The 21,444-nt window shown below is 47.1% G+C and overlaps 1 protein-coding gene across 6 annotated transcripts in view; it reads left to right on the plus strand.

Moving 5' to 3' along the window:
* Positions 1-21,444, plus strand: part of LOC144782893 (uncharacterized) — an 853,036-nt gene that overhangs the window by 175,649 nt on the left and 655,943 nt on the right. The window contains exon 3 of one of the 6 annotated variants that reach the window (XM_078662146.1): positions 16,954-17,018. The exons of the other annotated variants lie outside the window; for them this stretch is intronic. The gene's annotated coding sequence lies outside the window, so the exon portion shown is untranslated. The remainder of the gene's footprint in view (positions 1-16,953; positions 17,019-21,444) is intronic. 6 annotated transcript variants of the gene reach the window in all.

Genomic DNA, 21,444 nt, shown 5'->3' on the forward strand with positions numbered 1-21,444 from the left:
GTAAGGATAGGATGCCCCGTGCCTCGCAGCCAAACACCATAACGCAATACACCACTCAGCGACACCCCTCGCAGCGGATCGCGCGCAAGTCGGAGCAGGACGAGGGGGTGAAGGTCTTGACGAACCCTCCTGGGCGGAGCTGCTGAAGGCGATCCAGGGGTACCATTCCACCCTGGAGCGACAAATTGAAACGGTGTCCATAGATGTGAATTTACTACGGACAGATCTTCGAAAGGTGGCATAAGGTTTTCCGATGCGGAGGGGAATATCGTCCAACTGCAGGGAGAGGTGGCATCCCTCAAAAAAACAGTCTCACAGCTTACTGCCACGACGGGGGCACTGGAATGGAGGGCAGAAGACGCGGAAGGGAGGGCCCACCGCAGCAACATTAGGGTTCTCGGCATTCCGAACGGGCGGAGGCGGGCAACGCGGAGCGCTTTCTGGAGCACTGGATTCGTACAACACTATGCCCCACGGGTCTGTCTGAGGTCTTTGTGATTGAGCGGGCCCATAGAACGTTGGTTCCGCCGCTGAGACCGGGAGCCCCTCCGCGAGCCCTCATTGCCAAGATCCTCAATTATCGGGAGAGGGACTGCATCATGAGGGCGGCGAGGGAGACTGCAAACCTCACATTTGAAAGTGCCAGAGTCTCCATCTATCCGGATTATCACCAACAGGTGCAGGAGCAGCGGAAGTCCTTCCTGGCAGTCAAACAGAAGCTCCGGGAGCTACACCTACAGTACATGCTGCTCTACCCGGATAAGCTTACGGTTATATCCCAGGGAAAGGCGCATTTTTTTGAAGCCCCGGAAGAAGTATGGGAGTGGCTAGAGATCAGAGGGGATGCCCTCCCCCCGGGTGAACTGGGAGGAGCCAGAAGTACTTTGGGGACTGACCATCGAGGAGGTGCACAAGCAGACGAAGACGTCTCTCAGATACTGTTGAGCGCGAGGAGAGGTGGCGTGTCAACGTGGGAGATGATGGGGCCCTCCGCCTAGAACCGACTGAGTCTGAAGGCTTGCCGGCGACATCGATGACTGCCCTTCGGGGGGAGGTACTGGTCCCAGACACCCAGCAGCCCACCACAGATACTCTCCCGCCTATCACTACCATGATTCCTGAGACAGCGGGGGACCAGTTGGTTGCCTCTGCGGTCCCGTCTTGAGGGACGGGTATGGCAGTGTATTGCTTGTTCGACACCGTGACTGGGGCCGGCCTACCTAGGCCCTCTCGCAAGGGGGAGAATGTTTTCAGGTTATTTGTATTGGGGGGGGGGGAGAAGCTGATCGTCGGGGTGCGGAGGGTCTGACAAATTGTGTGTATTTCAACTGTGACGGTCCGAACCCTATATTAATGCTGAGATAGCTGGCCTTGCCGGGAGCTGGGTGGGGGGAGGGGAGTTTTATTTTTTATTTTTTGGGTGATTTAGCGCTGTTGGGCGAATGGGGTGGCTGTGCACATCCTGGCACCAGCAGGGGAAGGGCATATTGGCAAGTTTTGTTGTTGCAAGTATATTGCTCGTGGGTGGGGGGTGGAGGGGAATTTGGGAGAGGTTGTTGAGGGGGAATGTTTCAGGCATCGTATGTATTACATTTCGGGCACGGGGTTGGAGTGACATCATGGGTAGAGCGCTATGGCTGGTTTGGCTACATCATCAGACATGGGGTATAAGTTTATGAGCTGGAACGTGAGGGGGCTGGACACATGCACTAAGAGATATAGGGTCCTTTCTTTCCTTCGCAGACATAGGGTCTCCATTGCGTGCCTCCAAGAGACCCACCTTGCAGATGAGGGAGCTCAGAAATTGAGAAAAAAGTGGCGGGGTCAAGTATTCCACTCATCATTTTCCACATACGCTAGAGGGGTACTGATTTGGGTGGCACCCGGTGTCCCGTTCGCTAACCAATATGTGGAGGCGGATATCCACAGTATATACCTGCTTCTTCGGGCGAAACTGGATGGGAGGGAAGTCATTATACTAAACACATATGCACCCGACACGGTCTTTATCCAGACCCTCCAGGAGGTCCTGATCCATGACCTAGAGGCGCCAGTGCTTTGGTTTGGGGATTTTAATTGTGTCCTTGATCCTATTCTGGATAGGTTTTCGCCCGAGAGGGCACAAAGCCCCCTATGACTGTACAGCTTAGGGAGGTCATGGAGAATATAGGAGCTGTTGATGTTTGGCGCCAGAGAAACCCGACACAGAAAGTGTATACCTGTTTTTCCCCCACTCACAACACGCACAGTCGCTTAGATAGGGTATTGGTGGCGAACGCAGAGTCCAATATGTCCCTTGAGGTTACCCACCAGGCTCGGTTCGTATCTGCTCACTCCCCGGTAGCGTGCATGGTGCAATGGGGAACCCCGGTTTCCAACCCCCGGACTTGGAGGTTGCCGGCGGATATCCTTCAGGACCAGGTGGGGAAAGCTCATGTGGAGACAGCTCTCAGGGCATCTTTTGGCTTGGATCCTCCGGAAGGAGCGGGCCCCGGAGCGTATTGTGGCCTTGCGGGACCCAACCGGGGCCATAGTTCACTCGGAACGGGGAATCCTCGGAGTTCTCCAGTCCCATTTACAACGGGTATATACCGCGGACCCCGCTATCACCGAGGCCTCTTATCTCCCTTACCTTCAAGGACTGACCCTGCAGACGCTTTCCGAGGTGGCACGGGAGGAGCTGGATGAGGCCCTAACGCTGGGGGAGGTGCATACAGTTTTGGGCCGCCTGCCGGGCGCTAAGTCCCCCGGGAGCGATGGGTTCCCTCCTGAATTCTATCAGGAGTTCGGGGGTACACTTTCCCGCCTCCTCTTGCAGGTATTTCTCGAAGCGTTTGAGAGCGGAACTCTCCCACTGAGTATGACACGGGGGAAATTTGTATGATCCTGAAACCAGGAGGGGACAAGCATGACCCTTCTTCGTATCGTCCAATCACTATGATTAATACTGACGTGAAGATCTTGATCAAGCTGCTGGCCACCCGCCTGGCACCGTATATGCCCCATCTGGTCCACACGGACCAATGTGGGTTTATTCCTGGGCGTAATACAGCCATGAACCTACGATGCTTGAATCACATTAAACATGAGGTACAGGGCAGCGAGGAGCAGATGGTTCTGGTATCTATCGACCTCGCTAAAGCGTTTGATACAGTTGATTGGGGGTATCTGCAGGAGGTCCTTCGAGCGGTGGGCTTGGGCCCCAACTTTTGACAATGGATCCGCATATAAGTCCCCTCGGGCCAGGATACGACATGGAGCTGCGCGATCGGAGGAGTGACAGCTGGGACGGGGTACACGACAGGGGTGTCCCCTCTCACCACTCCTCTTTGCCCTGGCCATAGAGCCCTTTGCTGTTCAGGTCCGCACGGAGATGTCACAATGGGGCATTCCGGTGGGAGACACATGCAATGTCTTCTCTCTGCATGCAGATGACGCCTTGTTTTATTTGAAAACCCCGAGGGAAGCACTCCTGATATTGTTGTACCACCTGGATCGATTCGGTGAGGCATCGGGACTAAGGCTCAACCGCGACAAGTCTCTGATCTTCCCGCTGTCAGGCCTTGACTCAGTGCCCCTGGAGGACTTGCCGGAGCTTGGGCTGTGCTGGGAACGGAAGGGCTTCCGTTATCTCTGTATTCAAGTGGCCTCGGCAGACTCACAATTGCTGGCCCGAAATATTGATCGGGTAATCCAGTCCCTGCAACAATCTGTGTCCTTTTGGAATTCCCTGCCGCTATCCTTAATGGGTCGGCTGGCCGTCGATAAGATGGTAATGCTGCCCAGGACGCTATACGTCCTCCAAAATACGTTGTGTCCTTCCCCCTAGAGTCTTTTGTACCCTAAACATGCTGCTCACATCCCTGCTTTGGGCGGGCTGGCGCAGTAGGGTAGCTCTTCACACTGTCGTGCGCACATATGAGGAGGGAAGGCTAGAGGCCCCGCGCTTGGACTTATATTATTACGCGGCGCAGCTGCAACCTGCGGCCAGGTGGTTCGCAGACGCGGATAATTGGGAGACGAGCCTCTTGGTGGGCAGAGCGAGTGTGCAGGAGCTACCGGTCGCATTGATGCAGGGAAGGGGGGCGAACGAAAATTTGCCCTACATTGTGCATCACACTTGTGCGTCTGGCAGCGATTTGTAGAGAGGGTCCTGCGAAGAGCACCCTTCCATAGAGAACTCCTGGTCTGGATACTGGCCCCTCTGGTGGCAATGGAACAACAAATGTCCTTCCGTAACTGGCGGGAGGGGGGCTGTAAGGTTCTGGCCGATCTATACCCCAACGAGTCCTACTTGACGTATGAGCAGGTGGAGGAGACCTTCGGCCTCGGAAGAGGGCAGTATCTACACTATCAGGGAGTGCACGATGTGCTGCTGACGACCTGGCCTCAGTGTCCGGATGCACCCCCACTGACTCACGCCTTACACATTCTTCTGTCCTGCGGCAGGGGGCGCAGACTAATCTCCCTGCTATATGCAGCTATGAAACAGGACTCTGCCCCACCGGTGCCACCGGCTTGGGCGGCCTGGGAGGCGGATCTTGACGCCCCGGTGGAACAGTGGCAGCACAAACGAATAGGGGCTCTCATGCGTAAGGTCTCGATTCAAACTGATACACTTTAACTTCCTGCACCGCACATACCTAACCCCGATCTCGTTGAGGCGTTTATCTGATGACAGGGGGGACAGCTGCCCCAGATGCAGTGCAGAGGGGGCGGGCTTCTTACATTTAGCTTGGGACTGTCCGTTGATCAAGAGCTTTTGGGCGGGCGTGGTAGATCATAGTTCCCACTACAGGCCTCCAGATTGCACTGAAACCCTTGCATTGCTTATTGGCGTTGGTCCCTAGGCCCAAGAAATGGAAACTCTCCTATAAACTACTGCAACTGATGTTGGTATTTGCCAGGCGCAGGGTGGTGATTACTTGGATGGGACAGAGGGCCCCAGAGATTCACACATGGCTTAGAGATGTTAAAGAGTGGTCCCTAGCCGAAGAAACACATATGCCGCTCACCAGGAGAGATGAGAAACTGCAGGAGGACTTACTTGCCTGGCGAAGCATGTGTATCTCGGGCCTGGCAGAGAGAGGGCAGTCTTCCCAAAGCGAGTCTGAAGGGCCAAGTGACGAATTATTCTCGCCACAGGGATCGGGATCTGATGGAGAGGGTGGGTGGGCTTCCTATTTATTGTGGGGCGTGGTGCGAGGCCTGGTTGTATCCTCACGATGTTATCTATTTATTTACCTGCTATTCTGTTATTCCTCATGTGTACAAGTATATCCAGGTGAAGCCTATATCCACAAGTGCCATAATGAGAAGGTTGATTTGTATACATGTGTTGTCACAATGCCAATTGGGGGGATCTTCCTTTTGTAACTGTTGAAACTAAAATTTGGAATTTAAAAAAAAAAAAAAAAAACAGAATTCTGCTCGATTCATGTCTGCCGAATGATATGATCACGTGCCTTTGTCTTACACAGTGACTACTAAAGGCAGTCAAAATTACTTAAAGCAGAAACCACTTAAATGGATAAATAATACCAATTTAGTCCAAGTGCAATGATATAAGTTTTCCCAATAACGCTTAACACCAAACTTGCGTATCAACAGTGCCGTATCTACGGAAAGGATTAACATGAAACTACCTATCCCATAATGCCATAGTGTGGCACTCTATGCCAGATGTCCAAAGATATGGAAAATAGAAAACCTAAGCGTTTCCAAATATTGTAGCAGTATGGACTTATTGCACAGCTTAAATAAACATTAATGTCACCAAGCTACTGCAAAGTTCCATGGTAGACAACAAATGAAAGTTCCATCGTTCAGCAAATGCTGCTTAAGTGAAGGCAGATCCCAGGCATTACAGGCGGTCCAATCGGAATACTCCCAATGTACAGCAACCCACGTGAATCTTACAGCAGGGTCGAGGGGCATCCCCATACCAAGATTGATAAGCACCACAAGCCTCCCCATTATTGGGAAATGCCCATGCGGTGCCCAGTTACCAGAGTGATATGTGTATATGTATATGTATATATATATATATATATATATATATATATATATATATATATATATATTCACTGAAAAAACCATAGGTTATAGACCATATATAGTTAGGAATTAGCATTTAAAAAACCTTATTTTACTCACACAAAACCATTGAAATTCCATATATAGTTAGTTGCACTAACTATATATTGCGCACCCGCAATCCACTGCTGATGATGTCACATATTACATCATTCATGACATGGTCAGTGACATCACTGATGACAACATCCAGTGACTATGTTTCTGTAAAGTTAAAATATGTCTTACATATTGAAGAATGAGTGGATGTATAAGTGTCTGGACGAAGGATTTAGTAGGTGCATGACTGAATGTATGAGTGAGTGATTAAATGTGTCTCACTGAGTGCATGGGTTAGTGACTAAACTGTCTTAATTTGTGCATCATTATGTCTGTTGTTCTGTAAACTGCTGCATGTGTTGATCAGTAGCTATATGAGTAACTATATGGGTTATTGATTGATTGCCCAAGTATTTGCATGGGAGACTGAGTGTGTGTGTGGCTGGATGGGAGGTGTGTGACTCTGTACAGATCAATGTGTACTTGTATCAATGATTGTATAAGAGAGTAAGTATGTGTTAGTATATGGTTGAAAACGTAAGGTGCTCTATGTTTAACTGTATAGAGTAGAAAATGGAAGTGTGATTGATTCTTTACAGGACTGACTAGGTGTGTGAGTAACTCCATGGATGAGTGGCAGAGTGTGAGTGTCTGTATAGGTGTATGAGTGCATATGATTGTGTTGTAAACATGAGTGATTGTATGTATGAATGATTGTATGGGTGAATGAGTGAATGTGTGTGTAGACGTAGGAATCAGTGAGTACGTATGTAGTAACTAGTATTGGTGTGTCAATGGTTTCAAAAATTATACTCTGTTTTTAACACTGGGTGAAACAGAGGTTATATTAAAATGTGAGGAGATGCATTGTATTGTCACATGAATGATATCATCAGTGATGTGGTCATTGATGTCAAATGAGATGTCATCAGTGATGTCATTTGAGATGTCATCAGTGATGTCATCAGTGATGTCACTGACCATGTCATGAATGATGTAATATGTGACATCATCAGCAGTGGATTGCGGGTGCGCAATATATAGTTAGTGCAACTAACTATATATGGAATTTCAATGGTTTTGTGTGAGTAAAATAAGGTTTTTTAAATGCTAATTCCTAACTATATATGGTCTATAACCTATGGTTTTTTCAGTGAATTTTCAAGGTTTTGTAAATGCTAATTCCTAACTATATATGGTCTATAACCTATGGTTTTTTCAGTGAATTTCAATGGTTTTTTAATAGCAAATATCATAAGCTGTCGAATGTCAAGTACGTGGTAAGAATTTTTTTTTTCGTGTTTATGCACACTGATCTGCTTTGATTGCTGCCCCCCACCCCTCATTTCTATTAGGAGTACTCTCTCTTTGCAGATAGTGAAGGGTAGTTAACGCAGCCCTTTCCCCCTTTGTAATCCGTCGTGCCTGCTTCTCTCTCCATTTGATTGATTGTTCTCTTTGGTTCATTCTCTATTTACAAACAAGCACAGAGTCGCAATACTCTGTTTAGTCTTTGCAGATAGCGAAAAATCGTGTAAAAAAACAAAAGGAATCGAGCAAAATCAGTAGGCCACTAATGGGATCTCTTTTTGACCTCGCTAAAATAGAAACATTAGGAACAACCTGTTGAAAATAGCAATGCGTATGTACATAAGCGGCGTTCATTTGTGTTCACAGTACCCCTTGTTGATTGTTTCAATCGAGCATTGAATTGTTCGATGTTAATTCTCTTAAGGATCTTCTCTGCCTGCAAACGAGGGAGAATAGGAATATTCTCTCTCCCTTTGCAGATAGTGAAGGGTAGGTAACGCAAGCCTTTAACACGTCGTACCTATTTCATTCCTCATTGATTGATTGATTGTCCGAACATTGACTGTTTGGGAATTAGTTCTTTTTGGAGGTATTCCCTGTTTGCAAATAAACGTAGGAAAATCTTTGCAAGTAGTGAAAGGGTACGTAATGCGGACCTTTCTCCCCCGTTGTAATCTGTCATGCCTATCTACTCCCCACTGATTGATGCACCTGTTTCACCCGGACCATTTACTAGACATACGTCATCTGGCCCGACCAGAGAGCACCCCTAGTGAAAAGGACATATGCAATAATAACGAAGTGATCACTGTATCCTGTTAACAGAAACTTTAGCATGAAACAACCTGGAAAGAAAAGAATAGGAAAACGAAAATCAGTAGGCCACTGATGAACATGAACTTTTATTAAACAACGAACAAAGAAACGATAACATAACGTAATGATAAAACCTATTAATGTCCTAGAAACAAGAAAACGTTAAAATATGCCAGTGGTGAGAGACCAGAAAAACAGTAACAGAAACCAAATCACCCCTCGCTGTCCCACCGCCTGCCACGCCAAAAAAATCGATAGACTAGGGAAAATGCAAGTCAGTAGAACATCCGCCCCCACTCTGGAAACTTCCAAGGTGGGGCAGGGTTCCGGCTACGCCCAGCCGGGAGCAGCCCATATAAGGCAGGTCCTGCTGCCACGCCTCGGCCAGGAGATCCTAACGTAGGGTGTAGCCGGAGGAGAGGCCGAGACCAGCGGGACCCGGCCAGGGGATTGCCTTTACAACGCTGAACAGTTGCAGGGGGGGGGAATGTCTCCTCGACCCTCCCCTCTCTCTCCCAGTCCGGCCGCGGTGGCCCTTGAGAGTTGCAGGTAGTCCCGCCACATGCTCTTCCGGTCCGGCCACCAACGGTCGGGGGGCCGAGGCCGACGGAATCCGGCTGCAGCCGATAAACCAAGAAACCCGTTCATGGAGCCAGAGCCAGGGGCGTCCGGCCGACATCCACCGGAAGCCCGGCCCGAAGACGGACGGGACACTTCTTTCTTTTATAATGGCTGCGACAACACTGGGGGGGGATGTCTTGCACATGCCTCCGACCCCCCCCTCGTCCTCATCGCCTGGTCCGACCATAACAAATCTCAAGCGAGACGCCGTGCGGTGCACTGGGAGGGAGAGACGGTGCGAACAGGCCTCTCCCGCCTCCCCAGTGGAGGCTTCCCAGCTGCACCCTCAGCGGTCCAGGCGCCCGGAAAAGAGTTCTTCCACTGTGGCCATGCTGCAACGTCTCTCCCGGCAGGGTGGAGCCCGTCCGCTCATTTGACCCCGCGATCGCCAGTAGCTACCGAACTCTCAAAATGGCGGTCGACCTGGCAAGAGCGGGCCCAGCATAAAGAAATGGCCCGGTCACTGGTTGACTCCACCACCGTAGTCCTCCACGACCTTGAAGATTCTAGAGGAGCCGCGGGAGTCTCCCACCCCCGATGGGGAATGACTGCCATGATCACCCGTGGAGTGACGAAACTGTATCCGCGGGACGTCGGCGCCAGCCTCACTTTGAATTACTAGAATCCTGCAGACCTCACTTCCGGTGAAAGCACAGTGTGACCCGGTAGGAAAAATTGTTGCACCCCCTCCCCTTTTTGACTGATAGTTCAAACCACCGATCCTTTCCTTTGCCCTTTTAACGGAACTTTGGACTGCCTCCCCCTCTTTTACATTTTCTAGAGAAAACAAAACATTAACCACTACATTAGCATAGCAGTTGACACCAGAACTGTTTTCAAATTGAAAACCAACAACATCTTCAACAGAATCCTTTTTGTTTCTGCTGTGACCCTGCTCCAGCACAGGCATTGTCCCCAGCAGTAATTCTGCAATGCCGGTAAGAATAGCTGTGGTGCCTACTGGACTCACTCACCCCCGCGGCGCCCCACGCCGTTATTTGCTGGGCGGCAACTTGCTAGACATCACCTTCGTGACATCCAGATTTCAGCGCGTTCTGCTGCCTTGGAACTATTCGCACAACAGACCGCTACTGACAAGAATATTTGATTATTGGTGCTGTCAATTTCAATAAATCTATTGGATAATTCAAAAGAAATTGCCACGGTCTCTTCGTTGTTTAAATGTTTTTACTGTTTTTGTTTTGTTGTATATATTTATATGTTATTAAAGTTTTATATTCCTACTACTTTGTTGGAGTGCTATATATTTTTTATGTGACACATAATTGTAAAAACTTTGATGTACAAAGAGTCATTCCTGGAATCTTCCGCTTCAGGCTCGGTCCCCTCCCCAATCACAATACAGGATAGTTTTCAGATAGTAGGAACACGTGTGGTGTGACGGATCTCATCGGGTGTGGGCCTTGATCTACTATAACTCCTTTGAAGAGGGGTGATTCTTTACAGCTGGGGCCATAAACTACATCTGCAGGGCTAGCTGATAGCCTGGACAATCGGACACAGAGGAAGAGGAGTGTCACAGGGTGCGGTAGTGAATAGGGCGAAAGGGAGGTGTCGGGCGGGCACAGTGTGATTCTCAGGGAAGAGCAGCGCAGATGGGGGGAGGTTTATTGCCCATGCATAAGACAGAGAGCGGTGGTGACCAGTGCCTGGGGGAGATGCTTACGAGGGTGAGGAGCCATGCTACGAATCGACAGCGTGCAGAGAGTGGGTCTGGTCAAGACATCTAAAATGGCTGCCGTGCACGACAAAAGTGTGGCATTTCAAAAAAGGCAAGATGGCGCAGACAATGTTTTTCAACACTTCCTCATTTCCTTCGAATCGAACGTTAACAGACGTTGGGGCATATTACCAAAGTTAAGCGATATTTATCGCTAACGATGCTTACCAACCAATTTTTTACCACTAAGCATCGTCAGAAATTATCGAAGATAAACCTTACTATTATCAAGGTTTATCGCAAATGCGATAATAAACGGCCGCAATGCATGAATATCGCTAAAAACTCAGCGATATTCATGCATTACCGAGCTAATACTCTTAGCCATGTTATCCACCTCCCATTGGATAACATGGCTAAGAACTGCTCAGGGCAGGTGTTACTTTTTGGAGATATTCGCGCTTAGCGCGAATATCTCCAAAAGTTGGTAATAGGAGATAGATATCTTGCATGTTGTAATGCAAGTTATTGTGGTATATGGAACTCATACCATAATCTCTCAGGAAAGCAGAAACTGATCCTTTTGGGACCGCCTAAAAAGGCCTAGGGGGTGAGGAGTACTCTACTTTGCCCCCTTTTCACGTTCCGAACTATTTTATTTTACTCTCTTCTGTAATTACACAAAATACCAGCGATAAGATGCATCGGAGACACACAGTGAGAGAAAGGAGGCCGGAGATGAAGAAGACATGTCAAATACACATTGGAGATAATATAGTGGCAGAAGGGAAGTAAATATGAGTAAACTTACCATGTAACATAAAAATGTTGCACTCTATACTATAAGTCTCATTTTATACTACAATCACTTCGCTACAACCTCATAAATTAAAAATAAAAATAAATAATGTCTCAAACAATTTTTGATTTCTAAATATAAATTTATTCTTCAGAATTTTCTAAATTTGAAACAACTAGTAACATGTCCTCATCAGTAATTTCCTCTTCAATCATCTCATCTGGAATCTCCTCATTAAAAGTCTGCAATGATGATTCTTGTAACTCTATGGTCTCCAAACACTCGATAAATTCGCCATCAAGAGATTGATCAAAAAAATCATTCAAGTCATCTCCTCCTTCTGACAATATTTCATTATTGGTGCTGTCCATTTCAATCAATGTAGTGGAATCATTCAAGTCATCTCCTCGTGACAATATTTCATTATTGGTGCTCTCAATTTCAATCAATGTAGTGGAATCATTCAAGTCATCTCCTCCTTGTGACAATATTTCATTATTGGTCCTGTCCATTTCAATCAATCTAATGGAATCATACAAGCCATCTCCTCCTTGTGACAATATTTCATTATTGGTGCTCTCAATTTCAATCAATGTAGTGGAATCATTCAAGTCATCTCCTTGTGACAATATTTCATTCTTGGTGCTGTCCATTTCAATCAATCTAATGGAATCATACAAGTCATGTCCTCCTTGTGACAATATTTCATTATTGGTGCTCTCAATTTCAATCAATGTAGTGGACAATTCAAAAGAAATTGCCACGGTCTCTTCATTGTGAGCCATTTTATTTTGAAATTGCTTGCTGTAAATTGCAGAAAAAAATAATCACTTTCATTTATCGTTTTTAGTAATACATAATATAAAACTAACTTCATCAAGTATTTAGTATAACAGAAGGACTGCAAATAAATAACAGAAAACATTTTTCAAATTATCTTCAAGTGTACAACATAGTTCCCCTTACAAATTAACAACTCACCTTTTTAAAAGTAGCAGAAGTGTTAGTACTGTGTAAATCAAACACCAGAAATTCACCACCAAAAATTCCTCACAAATGTACCTCAGACAGTAGTATCACAAAATGACTGTGGTTTCCTCTCATTTGACATATATACATAACCAATTAACTTTCATCACACACAAATACAAAACCAAAGTAACATTTTAATTGGTTCTAAATTTCAACACTTTCAAATGTGTTTTCCCCATGCAATTTTCCATAGGACATTTACATACGTCTACAGCCTGAATGGCTGAACGGAATTACACCAAACTTGGCAAAATGGTACATCAAACCTAAGAGGTCAGGAAGGATCTACTATGCCCCCTTATGGTCATTTCCCCCTTCGCTTTGGCCTCCTCTTGTCTCTCAATCCTACCGAGAGACAAGATGGCGGCCGCTACGGACTGTTTGGAATGTTGACAGACGCCGGAGAACCAATCAGCTTCGCAAAGCTCCGTAACGCGAAAAGTACGCGAAGCGGAGCGCTGTTACAGATATATATCTTTTTTTGAACGTTAATTTCTCAAAATCCACTGGAGCACATATATTGAGACCTAGCAAAGGCACATCGGGCTACCAGTCCCTAATATTTTGCCAAGTTTCGTGCAAATCCATTCAGCCGTTCAATTATTATTTTTATTATTTTTTTTTGCCCCGCGGGGCCCTTTTAAAACCTCCACATCAAACCTAGGGGGTCAGCGAGGATCTACTATTCCCCCTTATAGTTATTTCCCCCTTTGTTTTGACCTCCTCTTGTCTCTCGATCCTACCGAGAGACAAGATGGCGGCCGCTACGGACTGTTTGGAATGTTGACAGACGCCGGAGAACCAATCAGCTTCGCTTCACAAAGCTCCGTTGCGCGAAAAGTCCGCGAACCAGAGCGCTGCCTGGTCCGCGCTTACAGATATATATCTTTTTTTAAACGTTAATTTCTCAAAATCCACTGGAGCACATATATTGAGACCTACAAAAGGCACATCGGGCTACCAGTCCCTACAATTTTGCCAAGTTTCGTGCAAATCCATTCAGCCGTTCGGGCTAAAAGTGAGGCCAACCGCCCTATGGAAAACTCAATGTTAAAAACACGTTTTGGGACCCCCCTTTTTTCTCGGCCCCCACTGGACGAACCCCCCCCAAATTTTCAAGGGCTGCTCAGAAACAAAATGTGCCATTTTCCTGAAAATTTCAGCCAATTCCGTCCACAAACGCCAAAGTTATTAGACATAGAATTTTCAAAAAACCCATAGAGAAAAAATCCTAACTATATATACCTACTGGCGACCGCCAGTAGGTAATATATATATATATATCCTACTGGCGGTCGCCAGTAGGTAGTTATAGTTATGACCGTGTTTCTATTAAAAAAAAAAAATTATTTTCCCAATAACTTTGGTGCCGGTTGATGAATGTTCGCAGAATTTTCAAAACTTATGGCCCGCTCCTATCTTGAAAGTTTCGGAGTGATTCAGCAAGCGGGGGGCAAGAAAAAAGGGGGGTCCCAAACGTGTTTTCTCCATGTTAATTCCCTTAGGAAACTTTAGACACGGCTACAGCCCGAACTGCTGAACAGAATTTCACCAAATTTGGCAAAAAGGTAGCCCTTGTTTCAGAAAGAGCCCTTTTTAGGTCTCGCCTATGCAGCGTGCATGCACTGCGAAGGCAAAAAGACCTTTTGGGATCGCTTTGACTTTTCAGCCAAGCACGTGCACGCGTTCAATTGCCTTCAATGGCAACCGGTGCACGTCAGGAGATTCACTTGTGGGAGTGTGCGCTGCCAAATGGCAGCAATTATCTCTCCCGCTAGTGAATCTCGCAGCCCCCTCCTCTGCCCTGCTGACGCGCGCGCCTCCCCCTGCTCCTGGCAGCCTGCCGCGCTTGTGCTTGTCATATGTGGTGGTCAATAGAGCGAGGAGGGACTCGCCTGCTCTCTTTGGTAGACAGGATGCTGCTTACAGGTTACCACGCTTTTCCTAGCCCAAATTATGCATTAACAAAACGATGTTATGAAGAACATAAAACAATTGATTGCTTCATCCCCAGAGCGCTCTGCTGATCAGAGTCTGTCATGGCTGACGTGTACATATTGGTCTTCAGTCAGCATTACATTAAATACTCACTGAATGTCGGTAAAGACGCCCAAGGAGTCTTCATAATCGTCCAGAGTACTCTAGGCAGAGGGGCGCTCCAGCCCGCAGAAAGTTAATGGGTCCTTGCACGTTCGCGCCAAAGTATGTTGGCTCCCTCTGCGGCTCGAAGTCTGCAAACAGATATGGTGCGCTTCCAAATGATGTCGCACACTGCTCATCCCATCAGCGTGTGACCCCGGAGCATGATGGTCGATGTAGTAGGTATCAGCGGGTGCGCTTCTACCCGAGTCTTGAGTCTTGAGGGTATTCATTTGGTGTGCTTGCCATCCCTGGACACGTGTTTCGCGGTCATTACCGCTCGTCAGCAGGGATTAGGCGTGTGCACGGGGTTGCTGCATGGGCTGCCGAAAATATTCGTAGGTCCAGATACCTCTTTATGGCGCGCAGGTGCGTTATCTCGAGGTCGTCACCTCCACCGGCTCAAGGGAGCCTGTATAAATAGTAATTCCAAATGATGTCGCACACTGCTCATCCCATCAGCGTGTGACCCCGGAGCATGATGGTCGATGTAGTAGGTATCAGCGGGTGCGCTTCTACCCGAGTCTTGAGGGTATTCACTTGGTGTGCTTGCCATCCCTGGACACGTGTTTTGCGGTCATTACCGCTCGTCAGCAGGGATTAGGCGTGTGCACGGGGTTGCTGCGTGGGCTGCCGAAAATATTCGTAGGTCCAAATATCTCTTTATGGCGCGCAGGTGCGTTATCTCGAGGTCGGCACCTCCACCGGCTCAAGGGAGCCTGTATAAATAGTAATTCCAAATGATGTCGCACACTGCTCATCCCATCAGCGTGTGACCCCGGAGCATGATGGTCGACGTAGTAGGTATCAGCGGGTGCGCTTCTACCCGAGTCTTGAGGGTATTCACTTGGTGTGCTTGCCATCCCTGGACACGTGTTTCGCTGTCATTACCGCTCGTCAGCAGGGATTAGGCATGTGCACGGGCTGCCGAAAATATTCGTAGGTCCAGATACCTCTTTATGGCGCGCAGTTGCGTTATCTCAAGGTCGTCACCTCCACCGGCTCAAGGGAGCCTGTATAAATAGTAATTCCAAATGATGTCGCACACTGCTCATCCCATCAGCGTGTGACCCCGGAGCATGATGGTCGATGTAGTAGGTATCAGCGGGTGCGCTTCTACCCGAGTCTTGAGGGTATTCACTTGGTGTGCTTGCCATCCCTGGACACGTGTTTCGCGGTCATTACCGCTCGTCAGCAGGGATTAGGCGTGTGCACGGGGTTGCTGCGTGGGCTGCCTAAAATATTCGTAAGTCCAGATACCTCTTTATGGCGCGCAGGTGCGTTATCTCGAGGTCGTCACCTCCACCGGCTCAAGGGAGCCTGTATAAATAGTAATTCCAAATGATGTCGCACACTGCTCATCCCATCAGCGTGTGACCCCGGAGCATGATGGTCGATGTAGTAGGTATCAGCGGGTGCGCTTCTACCCGAGTCTTGAATCTTGAGGGTATTCACTTGGTGTGCTTGCCATCCCTGGACACATGTTTCGCTGTCATTACCGCTCGTCATCAGGGATTAGGCGTGTGCACGGGGTTGCTGCGTGGGCTGCCGAAAATATTCGTAGGTCCAGATACCTCTTAATGGTGCGAAGGTGCGTTATCTCGAGGTCGTCCCCTCCACCGGCTCAAGGGAGCCTGTATAAATAGTAATTCCACATGATGTCGCACACTGCTCATCCAGAAAAGCCCACTAGAACCAGGGAATTGTTTTTAGTTACATTGGAAGTAACCCCTTGGGCAAGGGTCGCTTCCTTGGGCCCACATTTAAAAAAATATATATTCTGCCCCCTGTGGGTGTAGATCGTTTTTTTATTTGGCCTTTCTGCCCCCAGAAAACTCCCACTAGACACTAGGGAATTCTTTTATTTTTAAATTAAAGCGACCCCTATGTCAAGGGTCGCTTCTTGGGGGCCCAATTGTTAAAAAAATTATATTCTGTGCCCCCTGGGGACAGACAGCATGATATTTTGGGCATTTCTGGCCCCAGCCCACAAGTGCCAGGGATGTAAAAATGAAGATTGTGCTTGCTTCCAGGGGACATATATTTGTTTATGTGTATTCAGCTGTTTCTGCCCCATTTGTGACATACCCTGTGACATAGCCTGTTATAATGTGTATTGTTTTTCTTGTAAAGTGTAATGTTTTATTTTCCCCTTTTTTGTTTTTGTTCAAGGCTTTTGCTCCTTAGACTGTTGGAGTGTGCGGTTTCGTTACTGGTGGTTCTGCTGTTTGTGTAGTTGCATGTGTTTGGTAAGAGACCTTATTTGTACTATTTCAATGTAAATGTGTTTTTTGCAAAGTGTGTAATAATACCAGTATGTTTGGTTTCTGTTTTTTGTGATTGTAAAACATGTTTTGCATTTGTGCTTGATGTGTATTTTGTTTTCAGTAGATTTATGTTTTTTTTTTCTTCTTTCTAGTGGGATATCGTTGCCTATTTGCTGTGTCTTTGCAGAGTAGGTGCTGGTGAGTGTAGCTGTCTCTTGTAAGTGAATTGTATAGTTTTTCAGTATATAGATCTTTGTGATAAAGGCTTACATTTTTTTACCTACTTTGCACAGTGTTGGTTGTTGAGTTGTTTGTGCAATCTCCTTTCTTAGTAAGGATAATGGCTAGCCGCCAGATTACTGCTCAGCAAGTTGTTGGAATTCTTTTTGATTCTTCCTCTGACCATGGTCCAGAGACTGACTCTGATTCTGAGGCAGAGGTGGGAGGTTAAGATTCTGGCAGTGAGTTTTCTCTCCACATGGCATCGTCTGATGCTGAAGATACTCTGAGTGCTGATGAAGCTACCTTTGGTGAGGATGAAGTGCCTGTGTTAGAGGAGGACATTGCTGTGCCGATAGTGCGGCAAGAGGCATCTGGGATGCAGCCTGGGGCTGCTAGACTTCCCGTTGGTATAGTGAGACAAGAGAAAACTGGGCAGCAGCCTGGGGCTGAAAGACTTCCTGTTGGTATAGTGAGGCAAGAGGCAGCTGGGCAGCAGCAGGGGGCTGCAAGTCTTCCCGTTGAAAGTTCTGACCTCTGGGTTGCCCTGGTGTTCCAGGGTGTAGGGTGAACACTGAAAACATTTTGCCGATTGATTTTTTTCAGTTGTTTATGGATGATGTGTTTTTGGCAGAGATTGTTGAGCAGACTAATTTGTATGCAGAACAGTTTTTGAGGGAGAACAGTGCCAGCCTTAAGCCCCACGCTAGAGCTTCCCGGTGGACTCCCACAAATTTGGAAGAGATGAAAAAGTTATTGGGTTTAACTTTTTTGATGGGCTTGCTTAGGAAACCATCAATGGCTTCATATTGGTCTACTATAGTCCCTTGATGGCAACTGCTATATTTCCGTCAGTCATGAGTCGTGATAGGTATTTGCTTCTGCTTTGGATGATGCATTTTGTCGATAGTTTAGCTTTGCCACGAGATCACCCTGATTGTGACCGTGTTTTCAAGATTCGGCCTGTCATTGATCACTTTATTGATCGATTTCCTGAGATCTTTGCTCCTGGGAAAGAAATTGCAGTGGATGAGTCTTTGGTGTTGTTCAAGGGCTGCTTGGTTTTTAGGCAATACATTCCTAGTAAGAGGGCACGCTATGGAATTAAGCTGTATATGCTGTGTGACAGTCGGACTGGATATGTCTCTAATTTCAGGGTGTACACCGGTAAGGAATCCAGGATTAACCCTCCTGGTTGTCCGTCCACTTTTGGAGTGACTGAGAAAATTGTGTGGGAACTTGGTAGAGAAATTTTTAACAAAGTCTATCATTTATATGTAGATAACTTCTACACTGGTGTGCGGTTGTTCAGGGAATCGGCCAAAGTGGACACTGATGCTTGTGGCACAATCCGCTCTAACCGTAAAGGTTTCCCAAAATAACTTGTTTGTCAAAAGCTTGCCCGGGGATGGTGCAGTGCATTGCGTTGCGAGGAGCTGCTAGCTGTGAAGTTTTGAGACAGGAGAGATGTCTACATGTTGACTACCATACATGATGAAAGCACTGAACCGGTGACTGTTTGCGGTCAGGTTGCAGAAGCGCGCAAACCTGTGTGCATTTTAGACTATAATAGGCACATGGGTGGTGTTGACAGAGTAGATCAGAGGTTGGAACCGTATGCTGCTCTTCGTAAGGCTTACATTTGGTATAAGATGTTGGCTATCCATCTTTTCCACTTGGCAACCTTTAATGCTTTTGTTGTGTTCCAACAATCTTCTCCTCAGTCAAAGATGACTTTTGTAAAGTTTCAGGAGTCTGTAATAGGCAGCCTTGTTTTAGTGGAACAGGCAAGTGTTCCTAGAGTTGGAGTGGAGGAGGATGTTGCCAGATTGAAAGATCGCCCCTTTCCTGATCAAATTCCTCCTACATCCTCAAAAGATTTTCACAGTCGGAGATGTAGAGTCTGTTGGCGAAGAGGTTTGCGGAAGGAGGTTCGTATGTACTGCCCCAACTGTCCTTCTAACTCTGGGCTGTGCGTACCTGCTTGTTTTAGAATGTACCACACGCAAAATAATTTTTGGGAGCATCCATGAGTGGTAAAGTAAACTGCCTGGCCTCTATTCTTTAATACTTATTGTTCAGTTTCAAAGTTGGCATTTGTGTAGTATATTTAGTTTTAGTTGTTGTGTTAGTATATTTGTATCAATTTTCAATTTGTTTGTATTTTTATATTTATATTAAAAAAATTATAAAATATGATGTTGGTTTGCATGTAGTGTCGATTGTCTGACGGTGTGCATGGTCTGGCGCTTGGCTGGCGGTGTCTGTGGACTGGTGCTTGGCTGGCGGTGTCTGTGGACTGGTGCTTGGCTGGCGGTGTGTGTGGACTGGTGCTTGGCTGGGGGTGTGCGTGGTCTGGTGCTTGGTTGGCGGTGTGCGTGGTCTTGCGCTTGCCTGGTGGTGTGTTTGGATTGGTGCTTGGCTGGTGGTGTGCCTGGACTGGTGCTTGGCTGGCGGTGTGTGTGGAGTAGAGCTTGCCTGGCGGTGTGTGTGGACTGGTGCTTGGCTGGCGGTGTGCATGATCTGGTGCTTGGCTGGCAGTGTGCCTGGTCTTGCGCTTGCCAGATGGTGTGTTTGGATTGGTGCTTGGCTGGTGGTGTGCCTGGACTGGTGCTTGGCTGGTGGTGTGTGTGGAGTGGCGCTTGCCTGGCTGTGTGTGTGGACTGGTGCTTGGCTGGCGGTGTGCGTGGTCTGGTGCTTGGCTGTTGGTGTGTGTGGTCTGGTGCTTGGCTGGTGGTTTGCATGGACTGGCGCTCGGCTGGCGGTGTGTGGGAAGTGACTTAATGCTGGTTACTACACACAGTGCTAGCTGAGCGCCACTCCATGTAATCCATGAGTTTGTGTAATTGCTGTGTCAGGAATGTGGACGTCTGAAAGTGATGGGTCCTTGAATGGCGCTGTCTGCTGGTGGAAGTGTAGTAATGTGATGGGTCCGCGGCTGGCGGTGTGAATGTTTTGTATGTGTCACACGTATGAAAGGTGTATGAATGGCCTGTAAAGAGGTTGGTGCCTTGTCGTGGCTTTATAGCTCACGAGCTGTGAGTCAATGGTTCAGTTTCTCGTCCTTTCAAGTATTAACAGTGCATTTCATTTTTTGTGAAATCACTTGCTAATACCAATTGTATATACTGAACCATCACTCACCCTCATGCCAAATCCAACCAGTATGTGTGTGTGTTTGAGGACTTGATGTCTGTGTAGTAATTGATTTTTTTTTATGTTTGAAGCAGGGTGCACCTTGTCACTTTTTTGTAAATGTTGTGATGAGTTGCTTTCGTGCCTGGTGGTGTGAATGGTCTTCTGTGTATCAGGTATGAAAGGTGTGTGAATGGCCTGTAAAGCGGTTGATGCCTTGAAGTGGCTTTACAGCTCACGAGCTGCGAGTCATTGGTTCAGTTTTTTTGTCCATGTAATTGACAGTGCATTTCATTTTTGTGAAATCTCTTGTTAATAAAATGATATATACTGAACCATCACTCGCCCTCATGCCAAATCCAACCAGTATGTGTGTGTTTTTCAGGAATAGATGGCTGTGCAGGGATCTTGGTCTATTTAGTCTCTCTGCCAAGGTGTACATTCCACCTACGAATAACCTACCAATTGTAGATATTGTTGAAAACCCATGGGAGTACATGGTGATGTCTCTCTGGTGAAATATAACAATTAATTGTATCCACAATATCCTGCAAAACTCACAATGTCTGTCATATTTTCCTTGCAATATTGCGCCCAAATTATCACACTGCAGAACTGAACAACTAATTTTGTCAACACTATTTGGTTTAGCCTAGGGGGTTACATGGGTTTTTCACTCCTAGCTCGGTTGCCATCTAAGGAAACCTATCAAACCCACACATTTCTGGAAAGAAGACACCCGGGGGCTTCCAAGGAGGTATGGCTTGCGTGGATCCTCCAACGTTCCTTTACCCAGAATCCCTAGCAAACCTCAAATTTAGCTGAAAAAATTAGTTTTTTCACACATTTTTGTGTGTGAAAGCATGGCATCACTGGGCTCACACAAATTTCCTCCCACCAGGGTTTCCCCAGGTCTCCCGATAAAAATGGTACCTCACTTGCGTGGGTGGCTCAAGGACCCGCAACAGGCAAGGGCCCAAAACCTAATGAGGCGACATCTAAATTACCTATCACAAACCAACCTGGTTTTGCAAAGGGGTTCCCATGAGTTTTTGGCCCGGGGCTCGGCGGCAATGTAGGGAAACCTACCTAACCCATACATTTCTGGAATCTATACACCCAGGGGAGTCCAGCGAGATATGGCTTGCGTGGGTCCCTCATCATCCTCCTACCCAGACTCCACTGCAAACGTCAAATTTTGCAAAAAAAATCGCTTTTTTCTCACATTTCTGTGTGGTAAAGTTGTGGAATCTGCGTGGCTCCTCAAATTTCCTCCCACCCAGCATTCC

Source organism: Lissotriton helveticus, chromosome 9, assembly GCF_964261635.1.
Source record: "Lissotriton helveticus chromosome 9, aLisHel1.1, whole genome shotgun sequence".
NCBI classification, from domain to species: Eukaryota; Metazoa; Chordata; class Amphibia; order Caudata; family Salamandridae; genus Lissotriton; species Lissotriton helveticus.